At 31.3% G+C, this 21190-nt stretch overlaps 1 protein-coding gene across 3 annotated transcripts in view; it reads right to left on the reverse strand.

Annotated features, from left to right (window-relative positions):
* LOC113509870 (alkaline phosphatase-like) overlaps positions 1-21190 on the reverse strand; it is a 144945-nt gene that overhangs the window by 44646 nt on the left and 79109 nt on the right. The gene's annotated exons all lie outside the window — the stretch shown is intronic.

The raw sequence follows: 21190 nt of genomic DNA on the forward strand, positions 1-21190 counted from the left end.
CTAAAAGTAATTACAAGTATTATAAGCCAGTAAGAAAGCAGTTTTTGGGAATATGTCCTGAAAAACATTGCCGTAACAAAAACTTCTTGAAATATTGACTTGTATGATGGGCTATCACGATCATCACAATCTAGCTATGAATGTCAAAAAATCAAGAACCCTCATAGTGATGTAGTAAAAACTGGATACCTACAGTCTCCATAATTATAAAATGATAACAATTCAATATAAAATTAATCTAAGCCTAAAATCTGCCTGTTAATCTTTCGAACTGTCACATAATATAGACAATAGGTGTAATTGAAAGGTTATATTAATATGAAATCTAGCGATATTAGTTATAAAAGTGAACAGTTTCTTTAAGAGATATGGGTATAAATACGAAAATTGAACCTTTCATATTAAATCGATCATAAGAATGAGTCCTTTGTCGTTGTAAGCTGTTATTAATGTATTTCCTTCAACAATAACTACATTGGACGATTAACGTCTAAAATTACGACGATTATGAATAATATTAGTAGATAAAGCAATTATCTAGCAATAAGTAGTAGTTGTAAGGGTGAAGATTGTTAATAATGGTACTACCGGCCCCATTCTTAGCAATTTACTTTATTAAGTAGACATACATACGTTATTTCTATGAGTCTGACTTTATCCTCATTTATCATACTTCATTGATATTCTGCTAGTGTAAATCTGTTATATTGTAAAGAGGAAAGATTAGATTGTTCGTTTGTTTATTTGTAATAAATAAACACAAAAACTATTCAACTGATTTTAAAAATTATTTCGCCTATAGAAAGCTATATTGTCAATGAGTAACGTGTGACATATATTATTATTGAAAATTTTATTTATTCGTGTGAAACCGGATTACTATTTAATAATACAGAAGAGATTATCATTCCACTTTCAACAATTAAAAAAATACTATGTGAATACTACCAATTTTAATAAAAAAATATAAAACCATGCATATATGGTCTTTTTTTAATAAAATTGCAATGTTTAATGTAGATATATAAATAAAGGTATAGGTTATATTACTGTAAATTGACTCTATTTTCCATCGTTCATTTTCCGCTAATTAAGATGTTGCTCGTAAAATCATTATGAAAATATTACGGCTCATTTTTTTTTGTATAATAATGAACCATTATGAACCGTAGATTATTATTGGTACTTATGTTTTATGAGCCCTGGTAAATGAGAGCTGTTTTATAACCAAAGCCAAAAAGTTCTTGAACAGCCATTATCTTTATTATCATAAAATAAAATTCACGATTCGGAAATAATACTCCGTCCTAACTACATTTGTAAATAGCATCGTTGTGCTGGTGCAAAACTTGCAAAGCTGCTTGATGCAACGTCATTTTCCACTGTCAGGAGGGGAAACAATTAAGTCACGTAAGACGTGGCACAGGTCCGTTAAGCACGTCGCGTTCTGAACAATTTAGGGAGCTAACTTTTCTAAATTGGCCCGGCTCTGGGTATTTTGGGACGTATCTCCAGATGTTCATTATCTTGTTTCTTAAGGTAACAAAATTTATTTTGAGAACAGAATGTCAGAAAGTGTCTGGTGCTTATTCTTTCTCAATATTTTATCTCGAACTTTCTAATAATAAGGACGTGGATCGACTAAGATTCATGTAATTTTGTAAAACATGATTAGATACATGCGTTCGTATAGCTTATTTGGCCGATATTCCAACGGTAAGTATCGATAAAACGTAGCGAAGTAAAATATCGTACTCGCGTGTTCGTGACTAGGTTTAAACGGTTACATTAGCACTATCACGACTTCCTTACACGAAAAACGCATAAGAGATATCTTTGTAGAAATTGCTATTTGGTTATCATGCTTCAATATTTTAGGCGCCTACTGTTATTTTATTTTATATTTATTTATTGAAAGTTTACCAGAAGGCAAGTCCTATAAAAAATGCGCGTTTTTGTAATTAAAGGTATAGATCTCTAGACTTTATGCTAAATTAATTTTCTTTATTTATAAAACATCTTGTTATTTAATAAGAGTTAATAGTTAACTTAGTTAAGTTTATTATTAACGTTTTAAAATTTTATTTACTCTTCTTAATTTTAAAATCTGCAATGAATGTAAGCTGCTTCTGTTACGATTAAAATAAATTTCTAATAGAATATTATAAAATATAATATGATTTTGCTTGGCACGAAACTATGAGCTGACCACAAAGCTTTTGTGATTAAGTGGGAGGTTACAGATAAAATCTCTGTAGACGTAAAGTTTCAATATTTTTTTCATGAGGCTAGCCAAAGCAATCTACAGTGAATCCCAGAGGAAATGGAATTACGAAGCGAATAGCACGCTATTGGCATTCTGTTGGATGATTCAATTACTTTAACAATTCTAGTTCAGTTGTTAACATTTCGTTGTCAATAGCATTCGACGCGTGTTATTAAACGATGTCGCCACTCTCGAAAACACTCTGAGAATATTTATAGGGAATAAACTGAAGATTGCTGTATAGAATTACCTGCTTTCATTCAATTTCCACAACAATCCAATAAATAAATAAACAATTGAGAATTTTGTTTGAGATGGGTACGAGTATAATAGACATGCATGTTTCCTTTACCGTCTATTTATCCTCCCATGTAACTATTTATTCGTATCTCACAGTATTGTATTTATTACATCTTAAGCATAGAATAAATAATTGTACAGTTTGAAATCGATATTTAGGAAATTTCATAAACTGGTTTTTAATAGACATCGTATTTAATAATACAGCATAAAAAAGTGTTAATCGGATTCCGTCCAAAAAGGTGCCATTGAAGAAATCTTCGAAAAGTAAGACAGATCAAAAGTTTCAAATGAACTTTTATATTAAGAGATGTGAGTTCAAAAATATCGAAAAGTTTGTTTCTCTTATCCAAATCAAGACGTGACGTTTAATAAATAATACGATATAAAATTCGTTTAGTTTTCACTAACAGTCACTTCTTGAAAGTGACTTTAGGTTTTCTACAATACTAATGATCAATCGAAGGGCGCCTGTTGTCAAGAATCATACAAAAAAAGAAGATCGTGTTCATTATCACTGATGTGACTTACTGGACAACAATATTTCAAGTATTCCTTTGAAGTGATAATCGCCAAAAATTTACAAAAGAATATTTATGTATATCTTTTATTATAGTGCTCTTTAGAAAATGTAAACAGAAGCCATGTTTGAAAGTAGAGTAGCTTTAACAAGAATCATTCATCGCATTTATGTCGGTCTTTAGCCTACATAAATGCTACTACCGTCCCAGATTCTCAACACTAAAGAGTACTCACAGTCACGTAGTTTGCTTAACTTCAAATTAGACTAAGTCGTTGATTCGAATCCCTATCATTCATATTGAGTTTCATGTCGTACTATAAACGTGAATGGCTTTAAAATGAGATTTAAAACTAAAAATTTACGAAGCGGTTTATAGTGGGTTGGAGATTAAACAATCTGAGTAATTAAAATCTAAATAGAATGCTGTTTTGTGCAGTAATATTACGTTTCTTTAAATATATTTATATCTTTTCCATACTTTAATCTTACTGACCCATTAAACTCCCATTGAATGAGTATACTTCTATCGTCATAAGAGGAGGATACAACCTACTATTAGAACGCTAGCCAGGCGTCTTGATATTTTTTAATAAATGGTGAGGCTGAAATCGTTTCCAGGGAAAACCACGTGATAGTCGACGTAATAGGTGTATTAGTAACGAAGGAGCTGCTACACTCCATTACTAACAATCGAGTCCGCTTGGCTTCTTATTATGGGTATTGAGTTTTATTTTCAATCACTGATGTATTGTGTTTTATTCTTTTAGTCTCCTTTTATGACATCCTGAGAATTAAAAAGTAGAGATATTGAATTCTCACTTTATTATTCACACCACGAATGGCATAGTAAGGAAATACTCAGTAAAAAACTAGGTTTTGAATGGTTATGATTTATTACTTGTAGTATGTATGCAACTGAAATAGTTTTCATTACAGTGGAGCATTTAGTGTATAAGCTAATTCAAAAACTATTTTAATTATAAGTAGATCTGTGTAAATAGGTATGTTGATAAAAGAAAGGAGTTATAAAAAAAACCTTAGAAATATACTAAGGTTTAGAAATAACTTTCAGTTTGCCATTGCCTTAAAGGATCGAATGCAGCTGTGTTGAAGCATCGCATACGTATAAGTGCTTGTAGCGCCACAGAAATGCAAAGTTTATAAAAAACATCTCAGGTTTTATTGCAATATGCAATAGCATAAATATTATACTTATTTAAAGCTATACTTTCCTGCAAAGCAGACATTATAAATAGTAATTTATGACGTCACTTGAAGCGACTTCAATAAATAAGATATTCTTGATATGTTTTTTGATGTTTTTTTTAAAAGCATTTGCTTTAAATATATCGCAAAATCTTCGCCGATTCAGAATTGACGTTGTTAAGTACGTAACAATAGTACTTAATAATGTCAATAACATTAACTTTTTTTTTTATTTCTATTGTCTACGTTATGATAGGGACTTTTTGCTTCGATTTCTTTTTTTTTTAATGTGTAATATAAAAGGGCTGTACTTAAGAAAAAATACACGGGTGATTTTCACCAGGTTCGATCCCTGTCCGGCTGTGGCGAACCCTTTCAACTGTGCTTTCAAATTCGATACAAAAAAACCTATACTCCCGAAATATAGTTGAAAGCATTTTATAAAGTGCTTTCTAGGTACATCAACTTTTTTTAAAATATGAAACCAAAAAAACTTCATATAAATATGACGCTCCAAAACACAGTCTGACATTTTCCATTTGTGACTTTCATGATATCAGCCTTTAACAGTTTACTGCTGAACATAGGCCTCCGCCTTAGGGGGTTTTGCCAGTAGTTGCCACGCTTGGCAGACGAATTGGCAACCGCAATTAGGCTGATTAGAGATATTTTAAGAGTCGCCTTAGTCACCTCTTATGACATCTACGGGAAAGGAATGGGTGACATATTCTATGCCGGGACCACACGACCAATTTGTCACCTTAGTAGGCATTTATTCTCCATGAAAATATCCAAATGGATTTAAATATTATACATATCTATAACTTTTAAAGATTCGACACGTGAGAAATGAAAGCAAAAGCATTAACAAATCAATGAATTCTGCATTGACACATAAATCTTTATTCTAATATATATATCCAATATATCTGAATCCCATCTCATACCAGTCACTCAGTCATTCTTGTATTATTTATAGCTCAAAATACGAAAATACTGAATTTATAAATGTGAAACATTCGCAAAAATTTACGTTTTGTTTTTGTATCATTGTTTACTCTGCTAACGAATCAAAAGTAATTTACATAAAGTTTTTAGTTATATGTAAAACAAATTTGAGGGAAGACTTTGTTTTGCAAATTTATAACTAACCAATGTCGTTTTCAATACCAGAATATTTAAATGTTTTGATATTTGATACACAATAATGTTTAGAACAATGGAACGTATTTGAATGATACACAGTAAACAGGTTAAATCTTGACAAAACTGGTGTAGTTAAATAGATTCAAAATTTGCGTAGGTAGATATCGCGTAATATAGACTCAAAAAAATACAGTAGTATGTACATACTCTATATATCTCTTCCTTCTTAATTTCGGTCAAAATTTATGACGTTAGTAAATTACAGGTACTTCGCAAATTATATACTACTTATATAACTTTTACTAATCAGGCTTACCCGGCGTGAATAATATAAACCCTCGAAACGACTAACAGCCTACTCATTATTGAAACCCTCTTTACTTAGGAAAAGAGGTAAATGAAACCACTGCAAAAGTTAATTCTTAGCTAAAATACACAAACCGAAATTTGTTCTATTAAACCACATTAAACCGAAACATTTTCTTATTCTACAGGGAATATGTAAATATTTCGGTTAAATCTCGTAATTTTAACTTTTTTATATAAAAATATAACATGTACTTCGGTGTACAACATGTATTTTGGTGAAAAATTCTAGTAATTCAATTCTAAAAATTACTAATTCGATTTACATATATTTAGCTCAAGCTCGACAAAAATACAAGTCAAATTGGTTGTCTGATTTGGCGCCACTTGTGTTTCCAGAGCGAAGTAATTGAGCTTACGTGGCTGTGTTTCAGTTTAAAGAGTGGAATATGGTAATAACATTATAGGTTACAGATTCACGACGACATAATCCTTAGGAATAGCAACGTATAAGGGATATAATGGGCGTTACGGAATACTCGTATTCTGTGATGCTAATGGTACTGTTGATGCCTATAGGCGATGGTTATTTTTCTTTAGATGAGCCGTAAACTTGTTTGCCATTCCAAGGTCATAAGAAATCCAATATTTTTACAATTAAAATATAATGTGTGGCCATGGAATTCAACATTAAAATTATCAACTGACAGTGGACACATGGATAAAATCAATTTATTTTTTTATTTATTTATTTATTTATTAAAGGCACACACAACAGGCTACAATCAATAACATGATAGACATTATACAAAGACAATAGACCGAACCAGATTGAGACCCAGACTCGTGTATGCACAGCATGGCCAAAGCAGTCGGTATACAATGTCAAATTACAAAGCTATACAATGAAAGCACATGAAATTGGCAAAAAACAGCGAAGCACATGCAAACGATAAAAATTAATGTCTTTTATTAAAATAAAATGCCGTGTGGTTCCGGCATAGTATGGACCACACTTTCCTTTCCCGTGGGTGTCGTAAGAGGCAACTAAAGGAAATTATTGGTTGAGGGATGATCAGTAGCGTCTCTTTTAAAACATCACCAAAGCCTAACTGCGGTTACCAATCTGCCTGCAAGGAGTAGTAACTACTGCCAAAACTCCCCTAATAGAGGAGGACTATGTTCAACAGTAGACAGTTAACGGGAGATGTGATGACTAAAATAAAAATATCTTTATATGTTAAAATATAGAAGTTATTCGCAGTTTATATGTAGGCTTGAAGTATTTCACACGTAAAAAGTGAAATAAATGCTATGAGAAATTATACATCACTTCGGCTACGTCGCTTAATACATTCGTAGACTGCTACGAGTATTAACAAACCGCTCTAAATCAATCTGCAGATAGTCGCTGCGTTCAAAATTTGAAACTGATCAGAGAAAAACATTATGTAAGTATTTTATTGCCCTTTATCAATATACAATAGTAAATTGAGGGTTTTGTCACAAACGATGCTTAATTAATATCCCTCGTAGTGAAACCATCAAACTTTTATTAGGGATTTAGATAGCGTAGAGTAAGAGCATAATGTTCACCACAATTACTGTTTCACTCTCTTGTGATTAGTGGTTAAAACGCAACTCATCTATGTAAATCTTTGTTAGTCACATATATGATTAATGAGGTTTTAGTCCTACTAAGCTTACTCATCAAATAGTTTTGACCGGGTTAATAAGGAACTAGTTATAATAGATGCTAATTATTCTCTTGAGCCGCACCCAATGAGTTACGTTTTAGACGTTGCATGTAAAACGGAATTACGTGATTACTTTTTAATACGTCTATAATGCAACTAATTGAGGTAAAGGAATTGTTGGTAATGGAGTCAAACAGTCCCATTGCCATCTTCGTCAGGTCGACCTCCTCGCGGTTCTCCCTAGAAAACTTCTTGTAATTCTTGTTGAATTCATCATGATCGACTTATTATACCCAACTGACACTACCAGTGCATACCGATAGCGAAAGTTGGGTTATCATTCCATTTTCATCCATTAAGAAAATGCAACTAACTTATTACATTTACTGGTACATAATCTTTTATAAATAAATAAATCCAATACAGTGCATTGGACGCGTACCTTAATTGCCTATAAACTAATTTCGATTATTACAATTTACAACGATTGATGTGCATTTGAAATTCGTTGCGGAAAATCCAAATTGCGTTCAGCAGAATTTGCGCACAACCGGAACGGTTGTAAATTTCTCTATGATTCAGGCGAATCTGAGGTTTGAAATCTATATCATATGATAACGTTTTAAATTTTCTTAACGCAATAAGCTATATATAACACAATAAAATGTATCTTTTTATACTAATATTATATCAATGTTAAAAATGAGAATAGATTTTTGGACACTTGTATATGTATCACTCAATATAACAATATTGTATGATTTTATCGTTACGATACAACAGGAAAGCAAAACATATGCAATTGTATTGAATTACTCATTTTATATGCACTCCCTCGATACGTTCATGCAGTATACTTATGTTTAAGATGTGATGATAAAATCGTGGAAAATGGTTTTCATATAATTGCAATATTTATTATGCTCTACTTTTATAACGGCAATTATTATTATTATTATATTAGCAGTTAACTGTCCACTGCTGGACATAGGCCTCCCCCATAAGGGAGGTGTTGCCAACAATTGCCACGCTTGGCATTCGGATTGGCAACCGCAGTTAAGTTTTGATGATGTCCTAGGACAAAAGAAAGTGCTGTCTATATAAAAGTTATGTATACGCTTAAAATTAATATTTCTCAATTCTTTTAATTGCATTTCAACAGCAACTCATTTAACAAAATTAAAAAAATAGAATATTTTCCCAACAAAATTTACAGTTATCCAGTGATAATGAAATTGAATCGAATTGAATAAAGTTTCTTGTTTTTCATAGTGATAGGTTCAGCCATAAACGAACAAAAAAAATCTTATTCAGAGTTATGAAATCTGCTTACAGTTTTCATTATAATTATCTGTACAAATTAGAAACAACTGTTACAATAATTTAATAAAATATGTAATTAATTGCATCACGTACTTTTAACATTAAAAATTTTAATATATGCCAAAACTGGAGTTAGCGGTCTAATGTTAAATAAGTAACTTCATAATATTCGAACCACTTCCGAAATGAATTCATACAATATAATACACAAGTATGAACATTATTCATAATTATTATTATGGGAGAACAATCCTTATGTAGTACTGTAAAGGAAGTTAGTACGGCATAGTATTTAATACTGCGACGCCCATGATATTCATATTTAAAGAAAACGGTTTCCACATTTCAGTTTAATTATCTCAGTTGATATATTAGTATAGTTGATGTCTACAGTGGTTAAAAGAAGTTTGGAATCATATCGTAAATCAAACTGTCAAAAAAAATATTGACCGAACTCAAAATTGGTAAAAAAAGTTTTAGTAAATTACCTGCTCATCTAAATAAAATGCAGATTTTATAATTTATAAGTTTTATATGTGTAAGGGAACAATACTTGATATGCCTACTTTTCGTCGAGCTTATTAGAATGTAACATAGTAGGAAGCCAGCTCACTGCTTAGTAACAACATTACTTGGATCAATTTGGTTTGTTATCAGCGTTTTGCATCATCGGAGGGTTAGCTGGAACTTTGAATTTGTCACGCAAGTTGATGCCATCCAAATTCAAACATACACTCGTAGACTCTGGGATGTATAAATCACAGTAATACCCACGATTTGACGATATGTTCACTGACCGGAATAAAAAGTAGCCCATGTTCTTCTCCATCACATATACGAATAGTACTCGTATGTGTATACCAAATTAAATAGTGAGAGAAAGGGATTGTTGATAACAATTTCTGACAGGACTATTACTAGCAATATATCCCAGGATCTCCACGCAAAAACTCCTGGAAAACATCGTGGTTAATTTTTGAAGAATTCATTACAATTACTAACTGACCTATTTCATCCTCACCTATCATTCCTCACTAATGCCCTGCCAGCGTATACCGATAACGCTGACCATTACTTAGCTAATAGGTAATAAATAAACTCGCTTTCCAATTTATAATATTAGTAAGGATCTATAATTATGACAGTATGATACTCAGAAAAGAGCTCACATTTTTCTCATTTTTCTATAATACTTCTACATTGTGTGTAAATGTCAAGTAATCCTAAGAATTTGAAGGGCCATTATTTCGCACGATCTACGCGCATATCATGGGTAGATTTGCACTACTTTCAGCATTCTTTTTCAACACTCATACCTACCGTCATTTATCACCCAGGCAATAAAGAGGCGCACCGCCATATATTCTCGTCGAGGTAGCACATATTGTGGCTAACGATACTGTTCACAAATAAAAGATACGCGTTTAGAATTTTCTGCACACATGTTACCAAATTCACCCAACAATTGAGTCGATTTAATATCTCTATATACTAGATAGGTTTCATCAAACAGACAGTATATTAATATGCTTGATTTTTTTTTTATTATACTATAGAAATCTTTCTATGCAAACTTGGTATTTAATATAGATCAGTGGGAATCAAGTTTCTTGGGAACTGCATAAGATATGACGAAGGGCCCAGTCGATTATAGCTTTGTATTATAATGTTATTCAAAAAGAATTTCGAGAACGTATCTCGAGTTCTCGTTGTCTTTCAGTAGTATCTTTATTGCCCTTTACTGTCCTATTATGATATTTCAGAGACGAAAGGACCACATTGCGTTCATACTTATATTATTTTTAAAGGGGTAGTTAAAAAAGTTGCAAAACCCACCAATGCGAACTTTTTTATGTCCTCAAAATAAGATAGTTATTGAACTTGGCGTGTTTTTTTTTATACTACTTAGAATGGCAAACAAGTTGAAGGCCCACTTGATGGAAAGTGGTAACCGTCGCCTATAGACATGAGCAGTACAGTATGTGTTATATTAAATATAACATATTACGTACATAAAAAAGGACCACGCAAAAGGATTTTAGCCCCCTTAGTCTATCTATTAGGATTAGACTGTATAGTATAGGTATTATCTAATACCTTGATGTAAAAAATGCTCTCTGTAAACTGTGTGCGTGCTGAGATAAATTATGAAAATCGACGAAATAAGAAATCTACACTATTACAACATTCGAATTCAAAACTTTCTACCTATTATGGATATTTTATTCTATCATTGATTTCTAAAACTTTTAATTTACAGTCATAACAATTTATACAAGTCGGATTAAAATGAATTTCGATACGGAACCCGCGATAACAAAAAAAAAGATCTTGTTTGAAAATCATTAATATTTTTTTTATTAGGGTTAATTAAAAATGCACCGCAGACAATTTTAAATCAGAATAATCACGGATCAACCAATAAGGATTACTAGCTTTTTCATGCATAAATAATGGATACTTAGCGCAGCTAAGAATAAAGTGATATTTTTTTGTCATTTTTCATTTTCCGGTTTAAGCACACCCCGTCTCTGTTTCTCGGATAAAGCATTTTTAGAGGATATTGAGTCCAAGGGAATTATAATGTTAAAATAAAATAACAATGAATACTCAAGAGGCAGGAACATTTTAAAAGTATCTTATATTACTAATATAATAAAATTGACACTACACGATGGCTTTAGATAGAAGATATTTAAGAAAAATTCATATGGGAGGTTTTAATAAGAACAAGAGAAGCTAAAACAATGACATTTAAAAAAATTCTCCATCTGTATTTTGGTATGCTCTGTATGTTTAATTTTACGTTCACTACAATAGCTATTCACAAGCATAGCTTTAAACTCGTGAACATTTTACATACTAATTTTAACACTAACCAACTTTGGACGAAATGTAATAAATTATTTTAATTATTTTTATCTATGTTATCTATATTCTATACGAGTTTTGATTATTTTATATAATATAACTATGATGATATAGTTTACATTCAAACAGTCATGATGACATTATAAGAACTTTATTTTTGCCAGTTGAAACCCTAATAAATCAGCTTCAAAGCAGACGGCCTTAAGATTTGTATTTATAATAACAGAAATAGCTGAAATAGTCTGATTTTATTTATATTTTACATTCATAGACATAGCATAGTTGGTTGTTACTGGGGAAGAAGCAGTTATCAATTTTATAATTAGACTAACTGTATCTCGCGACTTCGTCCATAGTTGAATAACCTTCCTCAATATATGAACTATCAAATGCAAAAAGGAATTTTAGAAATCCGACTGATAATTCCAGAGGTCAATGCATTTAAAACAACAAACAAACTCTTCCACTTTATATATTAGTATAGATAAAATATATACACAAAAAAAAAATATTTTAATTGGCTACGAAAAATGTAAAGATTAAATAAACTATTCATATTTAATAAAATTTGGCTTTAGATGTAGGAATATCTAGTATTTGGCATTGACTATTTTTTATATAATTCTACGCGAAAAACCGCGGGTAACAGTAAGTCAACATAAATAAAACCAATCTGCCAGAAAGTGTTTCTCTTTTTTATCCGACGCCAATTAATTGTAGCAGGATTGAGACCACATTCCGCTATTGTGCGCCAAATCTCTTAAGTGGATTAGAACAGTTACCATCAGTAATAAATCTTGCATTTTCTCATTCTAGTGTTTTAGAGTTTTTATACCTACTGAAAGTAAATGTGTCCTGCCGCTATCCCTGCTTGAATTATAATATTGACCTATGTTTTAATGTATACAGAATAATATTACAGCATATTTTACTCTACTCTGTGCTAATATGAACTATGTGGGGAGAAAAGATATTGTTAGTAATGGGGTCTAATAGCCCCATCGCCAGCAATACACCCTATCAAGTTGACCTCCACACCGTTCCCCTGGAAATAAATCATCGTGATTCATTCTTATGATATACCTCACGATGGGCTAACTGGCCTGTTTTTAACCTCGGCTGTCATCTCTCACTGGTACTACGCCAGTGTAGACTGATAGCGCAGGCGAGGTAATCATTCCATTACTAATACTTTTTCATTAGTATTTGAAAAATTACTATAAATACTAAAATTTCGCAAGCCATTGTTTTGTAAAACGCATGTATACTGTATTGTTTTATAGAAATAAACAATAATTATTATCAGTCATTAAAAAATATAGTTCATGTTTATTACTCGTATGTCTTTAGAGTATCTATAGAGTTGTCGTAAGGTATAATTTAAGCGACTTGATAGATTTTAATAAATAGATATTACAGCATTCCATTTATCATTCCAATGCTGGGTCACACTAAAATATTAATAATTATCTGGGTTATTTTTAGCACGCTGACTAGGATCTACTTTTCAACCCCTTACAAAAAGGAAGTTCCCAATTCGGTTGTATTTATTTTTATGTTTGTTACGTCATAACTCCGTGAAGTGTAAACTGATTTGAAAAATTATTTTTTCATCTGAAAGGATATACCTACCTACAGTTTGGTCTCAAAAAATAGTTATCAAAATCAATTCAGTAGTTTAGTTTCTAAATCAATATAATTAGTTTTGCCATAATAGAAAGTCGGTTTTTTTTTCTGTGGAACGGAATCTTGTTATAAGTTTGGTATTTTATTTTGTATTTTCGTAATATACTAAGTAAGAAGTAGTGTAGACTCGTTTTATTCCTGCCTCATCATCAGACGGAAAATAGGGTGTCGATTAGTCTTAATTATGGAAATGCTGACAATAGTGCAAAATAAATGGCGCCATAAAAGTAATAAAGAATCCTGGTCATAATGCCATCGCGCCATCTAGTCCCCATATGTAATCTTACCATAAATCCTGGATATCTGATAGACATAATTGTAACCTTTTTTTTTTAATACATATCGGTTATGAAATTGGTCCCTATGACATTGTAATTTTTTTTTCGAAATCGTTGTAATAGATAGCACTAATAGTACCTAACAGTATTACTGTATGTTTGCCAATTATAATATTACATTTTTCATGCAATAAATTAAGAGAATGATTTTTTTCTTTGTTGTTATCATAAGACGTAGAGGAAAAAATTACTTTCAGAAAACAAAAGAACTAATGAATATAAACATAATGCTGGCTTCTTACCTTAATCAGAGCTAATGGAACCCTTATTAACGACCTTCTTAATATAGTCGTTATGCCTTCTAATGCGTTTCTTTGACTTCTTTTCTCATAAGTTTTATTATTTTATCCTATTTTTCTTATCTTGTATTGTGTTAAAGTAAACAATATATTTTTTTTATTAGAAAATCAAAAATAATCACTTTAAACTTTATTTTTAGAATGTTGAAGTGTTATCGATCGATGACGGAGAATCAAGAAAAATTCTCCAGTGGCTATTCCGCACTAGATGGAGCTAAAATAACATTGAAAAAAGTAGATAGATACAGCGACCTATGAGATAGTTATCATATTGAGTAATGTAAATGATAATATTTGACCATGTCAGACATTAATTGTTGACTGCTGAGTATTGACTTTCTAAGTAGAATGCTTTAAAAAACGATTCCGAATCATTTGCATTCACTGAATTTCTACAATAAATTTAAGGTTGCTGCTTTATCTAGTGAAGGTTTTACTATATAACTTCTTTCTGTATGGAGTGAAGTGGCATATAGCTTTCCACATAAGAGGAAAATTTTAATCTATTATTTCTATGCGTAGTATAAGAAAAATATGCTTAATTTTCATTTTTTCTTTTCTTAATCTATTATATTTATCTATTATGATTATGAGTAAACGATGCGAAATAAACTTATTATAATCTTAGTTGAACATTTTTTTTATTGTGATATTTAACAATAGACATTGATATTTTTTACCATAAGAGAGACATTAATACAGGTAAATAAGTTAGATTAGCATTAGAAATGGGTATGACAGACAAGACATGATATGATGAGAGTTAGGTAATTGACAAGTATCCACAGCAAAGCGTCATTGCTTGAGATATTATTTTTAATATTTCGAATTGATGTTTAATATAATTCTAAGCGAGTAAGGTTTTAGAAGATCAATTAAAGATGGTAGAAACTGATCTAACAATATTGTCATCTCAAAATATACAATATGAATAATTTGTTACATTATACTCTCTTAAACGAAGAAATACTAAGTTGATATATCTAATATTTTCAAAGTTATAAATTTAAATATCAAACTTTTCGCGAATATTCCAGTATCCAGGGTATCTTATAATTTATGAGACTAAGTTGTGACATTATTTGGAATTCAATTTGCGTGCAGCTTATCAATGATCTACTGTCAACTTCTCCGTTACTGACTTTTATTTCAAAAGCAGTTTGTTTTCATTTTATGATTAATCCTATTTCCTATTAATAAATTTGTTGTTGTTGTTCTAAACTCTTTTTATATATATTTTACATTGAATATATGAAAAAGATTTAACGTACTAAGGACTTATCCCTTCGATTGATATCTTATATTCAACCTTTGAGAGTTGAAAGGAATTAATAGAATAGTCGTACTTAAATAGTGAATTCAGAACATTATTCTGATTCGAAAACCAGTAAAAATTCTTTCTGGAAAATTTTAAATTATATTACTGTTATTTTTTTTATTTTAAATTGTTGTAACTTTTAAAGTGTTGAACGGAATTAAATTAAATTTGATAATTATAGATGCTATCATAGGTACACATAGTTTAGTAACATTTAGTTACATTAATATATATATATATATATTGAGCTCATATTTATTTTAAGATAGCATAATATGTTTACATTAAGAACCTCCTCCTTTTTAGAAACTGGTTGACAAAACTAGAAGTGGGATACTCAATATTTTTTCGCCATTTTTATATTTGGAAATGTTATTTAGCACCAGCTGCTGATTTTCACCACCTTACAACAAGCCAAAAATTTAAGTTCCATCCCAACTATCTGGATGTATGGCGGTCCTCTACCATACGTTCTTTAAGGCACTTTCTTCGACACACAACCACACTTTGTAATTAACTTACAGCAGTAGAATTTCCGAACTAATACGGTATCATAATAATAACCTTAAAAAAAGAGAATATTCCTTTTTAAAACCCCGATAGCACCCCTGCATCTGGTGTTGCTGGTGATCATGGGCAGCAGTAGTCACTTACCATCAGGTGAGCCGCATGCTTGTTTACACCCCGTGTTATAAAAAAAGCACAACTAAATATAAATAACTAAACATATGTTTTTCCATTTTATCAGAAAAAATACCTAATCAAGGAACACCCAGAAACACGACTAAATAAACTCAATATTCGAGACAGTTACTTTAGACAATTTAATTTCCTAAATTGACCAGAAGAAACGAACCAAACACCTCATATAAAAAAAATAGCAGAGTATATAACAGCTACTAGAATAACAATAAAAAAAGTTTCACGACAGTATTCATTAATATCCTGAAAAGAAATAAGCAATCTAGTAAAAAACTCTTTGCCTATTTTATGTCTACAAAAATCTATTTATCAACATCTAGTGCTTCTTTCATTTAGTAAATGTGTCCGCGACTTCATCCAAGTGACTGGCACGTTATTGATTAACTGTGATAAATATAGCATCTTTCTCCGAATATTTAAAAAAATACTACGAGTACGTCAAATTTAATGGTGGTAATACGCCAAGATGTAACACACTTTCAAATTCGTAACATTAGTAAGAATACCCGTAATAATATTCTAATTTTGAAATGAGTTTGTTTGTTTGTTGCCCCTTGACACATTAATGGCTCAATCTATCACTGTGAAATTTGGTATACGTGTAATATATGGGATGAAAAAGGAATTTTTGTCCTCGTCAGTGAATATACAACACTTGTCATGCGGACTAAGCCGTGGGTAGATAATATGTGTATGTTAAATTAATACAAGTATATTGGTTATATGAGTAAGACTTATTATTTTTGTCCTTATTTTATAGAAGTCTAGGTACCGTATATTAACAAAAGACAAATTTAAATATTCCATCACCAAGGCTTATTCTAAATTGAGAAAATGAAGTTGTAGGTAACAAGTAATTCTATACAATTTCTAAGTGTTTCAACATTCTATTCTAAACCAATTTGGAATTAAGCTCTATTTTCAAATTAATATTACTCTAATGCCTAAGTCTACCTAAGGTTAACAAACTCGTGTGATAAAATTGAAATTAGACTAAAATAGCATTGATAAAAATCAGTATATAGAAATGTATAGACTTAAAAAAATATACATGAACAATGTACAAAATTGTTAGTGACAGCTAACAAACAACGAAAAAAATACTAGAATTATAAACAAAATTTAGAAAAATAAAGATTCACTCAACTAGTCTAACTTCTCCTTGAAGTTAGATTAGTCCAACTTCAAAATACAAATCTAGGTAATTCAGTGCAAAACAATTTCAAGTATCTAACATTGTTCGCCACTACAAGTATTATAAAGTATCTAAGTTTAATTTGTTCTAGTTTTATCTACTGCTTCCATTCTTCTATACTCAATAGAGACTACGAAAATCATCACTATACTTTTCAATTTTCATCCAATTCTTATATTCATTCATACTTCTTGTCTTTAAAGAGTACGATGATAACACCTCTTAATTCTCAGAAACGGCTACGCATGATGTGTTGGTAAAGGGCGTTATAATATATTTCTTGACATGATGTTTATGTCTCTTAAGTGATTGTTATCACTTTCATTTCCATGACCTGTAAGTTGATTTTTTATTACAAATTCTGTAAAATATATTTATTATTTACTACAAGATGAAATTAATGCAAAAATTATTATCTACAAGGCGACCTTTGGGATGTGAGAATGCCCGAGTGCGGTACTAACATTAATTAATATACATACTTAAATTTATATAAATAACAAATATATAATGTTATGTGCAAAGATAAGAATAGTAGAGATTTCTTACTTTACGTATATATTTTTACTTATATTTTGATTGTGATATGATCAAATAATAATAACCTTATTGCATAACCACGATTGTTACAAACTTAGCACTGGAAATTATAGTAAAAGTAGGTACGAATTCATTAGTACATATGGATCAGCTTAAACAACTATGTCTGAACTATATGAAAATAGGCTATAACTATCTGAGATAGGAGATAAGTGTCTTAAAAATTGTTCGTGTATATGCGACTAATTATAAAACATTATTACACAAGAGATGTACCTACGAGTATATACGGAGACAGGCTGTTCGTACTCGGTTCCCCCTACCTAACTGACCTCGTGGAAGTATGGAGTATTTCATCTGCATCATACATTATCAAGAGTTTTCTTGATATAACTAAACTATAAAGAGCAGCGGCGTGTTGTAGTATCAACCTTATTAGTTATTACGGCCACGTGTCGATATAAGCAGTGGTCTGGCATTTGGCAACCTTAACACGGTCAATGGAAAACGAGCACATTTGCTGACTGAAACGTGATTTGAAAAGTAAAATAAAAGGAAAACGCTGTCTATAAATACCTTCCGGTATAGTTTGATATCAACGAACTGTAACGTTGCTAAAAATAGGATAAAACATTTGAAAATATCCATTATTTGAATGATAGTGTCAATATTTTGATGTACCTGAGTGTTAACGTTGTGGAAATTTTTGTATTTGCTTGTTTGAATAACCAATACGAGTAACACTTGCTGACCCAACATACTTTGTTTTACACCTACTGATCGAATCCATATTATCTTATCAAAATAAAACTGTAGTATACATTCCAAGAAGAAGAAAATAATAAAAAGTTACAAACTTCGAATAAAATCAACTGACGAGTTTCGAAGATTAATGTGAATGACATTATCACTCGGGAATTTTATATGATAAAATACGTATTAGGTTATCAGAGCGAGTTTGTACAGTAATCATTCAATAATGTCATCATATTATAGACTTACCAGAGGGAGATTTTGTACAAAAGTCATTTGATTGGGTACTTTTGTCCCATTCGTGTTTCTACCTTAAAGCGGTTGTTTGCATAATTTCGGCTTGAAGGGTGGAATATGGCAGTAAATTTACAGGGTACAGAGAAATAACACCTGAGTCCTCAGACATTGCAACGCATGAGGGGTATCATGGGCAAAACAGTATATTCTGCTATGCCCATGGTACTGCTTATGTCTATAGGCAACCGTTGCCATTTTCCATCAGGTGGGCCGTCAGCTTGGTTGCCATTCTAAGTTGCATAAATAAAACTTATAAAGGATTTTCGTAGCCTGCAAGATCGATGTTCATGTAACTTAATTACTATATCAGAGATATTTTATAACTTTGTAAACCCAATTTACTAATCCCGTTGGAATTCTCTCGACCTATACATAGTTTAAACGTGGATTATATTTGTGAAAAGGTGGAATATTGGCTATCGGGTGTGCCTTTCCCCAATAATAGTAATTCAAAACCTCAGTAACCAAATATTGTTCGAGCTTTTTAGGTGGAAAATGTAATACTTGTAACAATAAACTAATAAATTCTGATAAAAATGAATAATATTTCTATAATAATTCATATATAACCAATATTTCTAATTTACATGTAAAAAATAGTACAGCTAATTTAATTGCAAATAATAAAATTATCGAAAAATAGTGCGATACTACAATTTGTTGTTTTATATATTACTATTTATTTATTATTTTTTCAGCTGTTAGCTGTCCACTGCTGAACAAAGGCTTCTCCCTATTAGGAAGTTCTTCCAGTAGTTACCACGCTTGGCAGGCTGGTTGGCAACCGCAGTTAGGTTTTGGTGATTTTTTAAAAGGGACACTGCTTTCCATCCCTTGATCATTAAGTTTCCCTAGGCGCCTCTTACGACACCCACGGGAAAAGAAGGGGTAGCCCATTCTATGGCGTGACCACAACAATATACTGTAAATTATTATATTATACTGTAATATGCGTACTAGAATATAACATTATATTCTGAATAACGTGTTTTTATAAATTCGTTGTATTTTTAGCTGCTGGCTGAGCCATGGTAGTAGCATAATATCTTTCTCTCATGAAGAAAGAACTATGGCTAGCAGTATAAAATGCTACGCCAGTATGCAAAAAGGAACATTTTCATTTATTATTCTGAATAACAGACATAATAATTTGATAAAAGTCATTAGGGCAACTGACTTTAAGTATTACAGCAGCTGTCAATTGAAACAAAATCCAGTTTTAATTGCTACTACATTTGTCCAATTAGAAGTGAACGGAACAAAAGGATAGTTATAATCCCCCTATTTCCACTCGGTTCGACTTTATTTCCTTATTTGTTCTGGAATTAAGCAAGTTGCAAGAAGACGTTTTAATTAATTATTCTAAGAATAATGGAGAGCAATCTTTCTTCTTCCTCATCAAATTCATTATTTACCATCAATTTAAACAATTGGTGCACACTGTATTTAGCTGTAAAGCTTTTCTTGCAGACGTTGGCAAAATATATAAGTTTGAACAGCTTGAATTTTGGAGTCTACAACGAAGTGACAAAATCGAAGTTTCGGTCGAAAGTTCGGAAATTTTACACTTTGAACTTGTCGTACATTTTGAAGTGAGTTGAAAATTTAAAATTAATCATTTAAGAACGCTGCCCTTCATATATATGCCACATTCGTATATATATAATTTAAACTGCATACTAATGAAACTTGAAATTGTAGCATTAGTGTGCATTTAACCAGCTCATAGCAAATATTTCTATTTTAATTAACTCTATAGGGAGGAAAGGGATTGTTAGTAATGAAGACTGAGAATCCCATTGCTAGCAATATACCCAACCAGGTCGATCTCCTCGCGGTTCTCCCTGGAAACTATCATGGTTAATTCCTGATGAATTCATCATGATGGGCTAACTGGCTTCTCATCTATCACCCTTCACTGGTACTCTGTCAGCCGTATCCCGTTAGCGCAGGCGGGATTACCTCACCATTTTCACCCATCAAAAAGAAAAAAAAAAGAATTAACTCTATATACATTTGTTCAACTTATAGACTGTGTAGTCACATACAATAAGCAATATCATGCGTGTACACAAAGTAAAATGAAGTATTAAGTAGATACTCAACAAGACAATTAGTAGTAGGATTTATTGATTATTAAAATTTGATAATCAATACATAACATATAATTTGCATTTACTAAAAAAAAAACAGTAGAGTCATGTGGGGTAAACGTACGCGGCGAAAAAGTGTCCGCAGTGAACATTCTGCGAACCCCATGGATGACACCAGGTCGAGACCTATCGCGTTTAGTTAGCACTTGACCACCAAGCGAGAGTACTACGTTACAGGTTTGCTGCACAATGCTGTAGAAACTTACACAGCAATATTGCTTTTGCACGGATTTGTTATTTTTTTCTTTAAAATTAATTTGCATAGTTACTG

This window comes from Galleria mellonella, unplaced genomic scaffold, assembly GCF_026898425.1.
Source record: "Galleria mellonella isolate WM207_F2 unplaced genomic scaffold, CSIRO_AGI_GalMel_v1 utg57, whole genome shotgun sequence".
NCBI classification, from domain to species: Eukaryota; Metazoa; Arthropoda; class Insecta; order Lepidoptera; family Pyralidae; genus Galleria; species Galleria mellonella.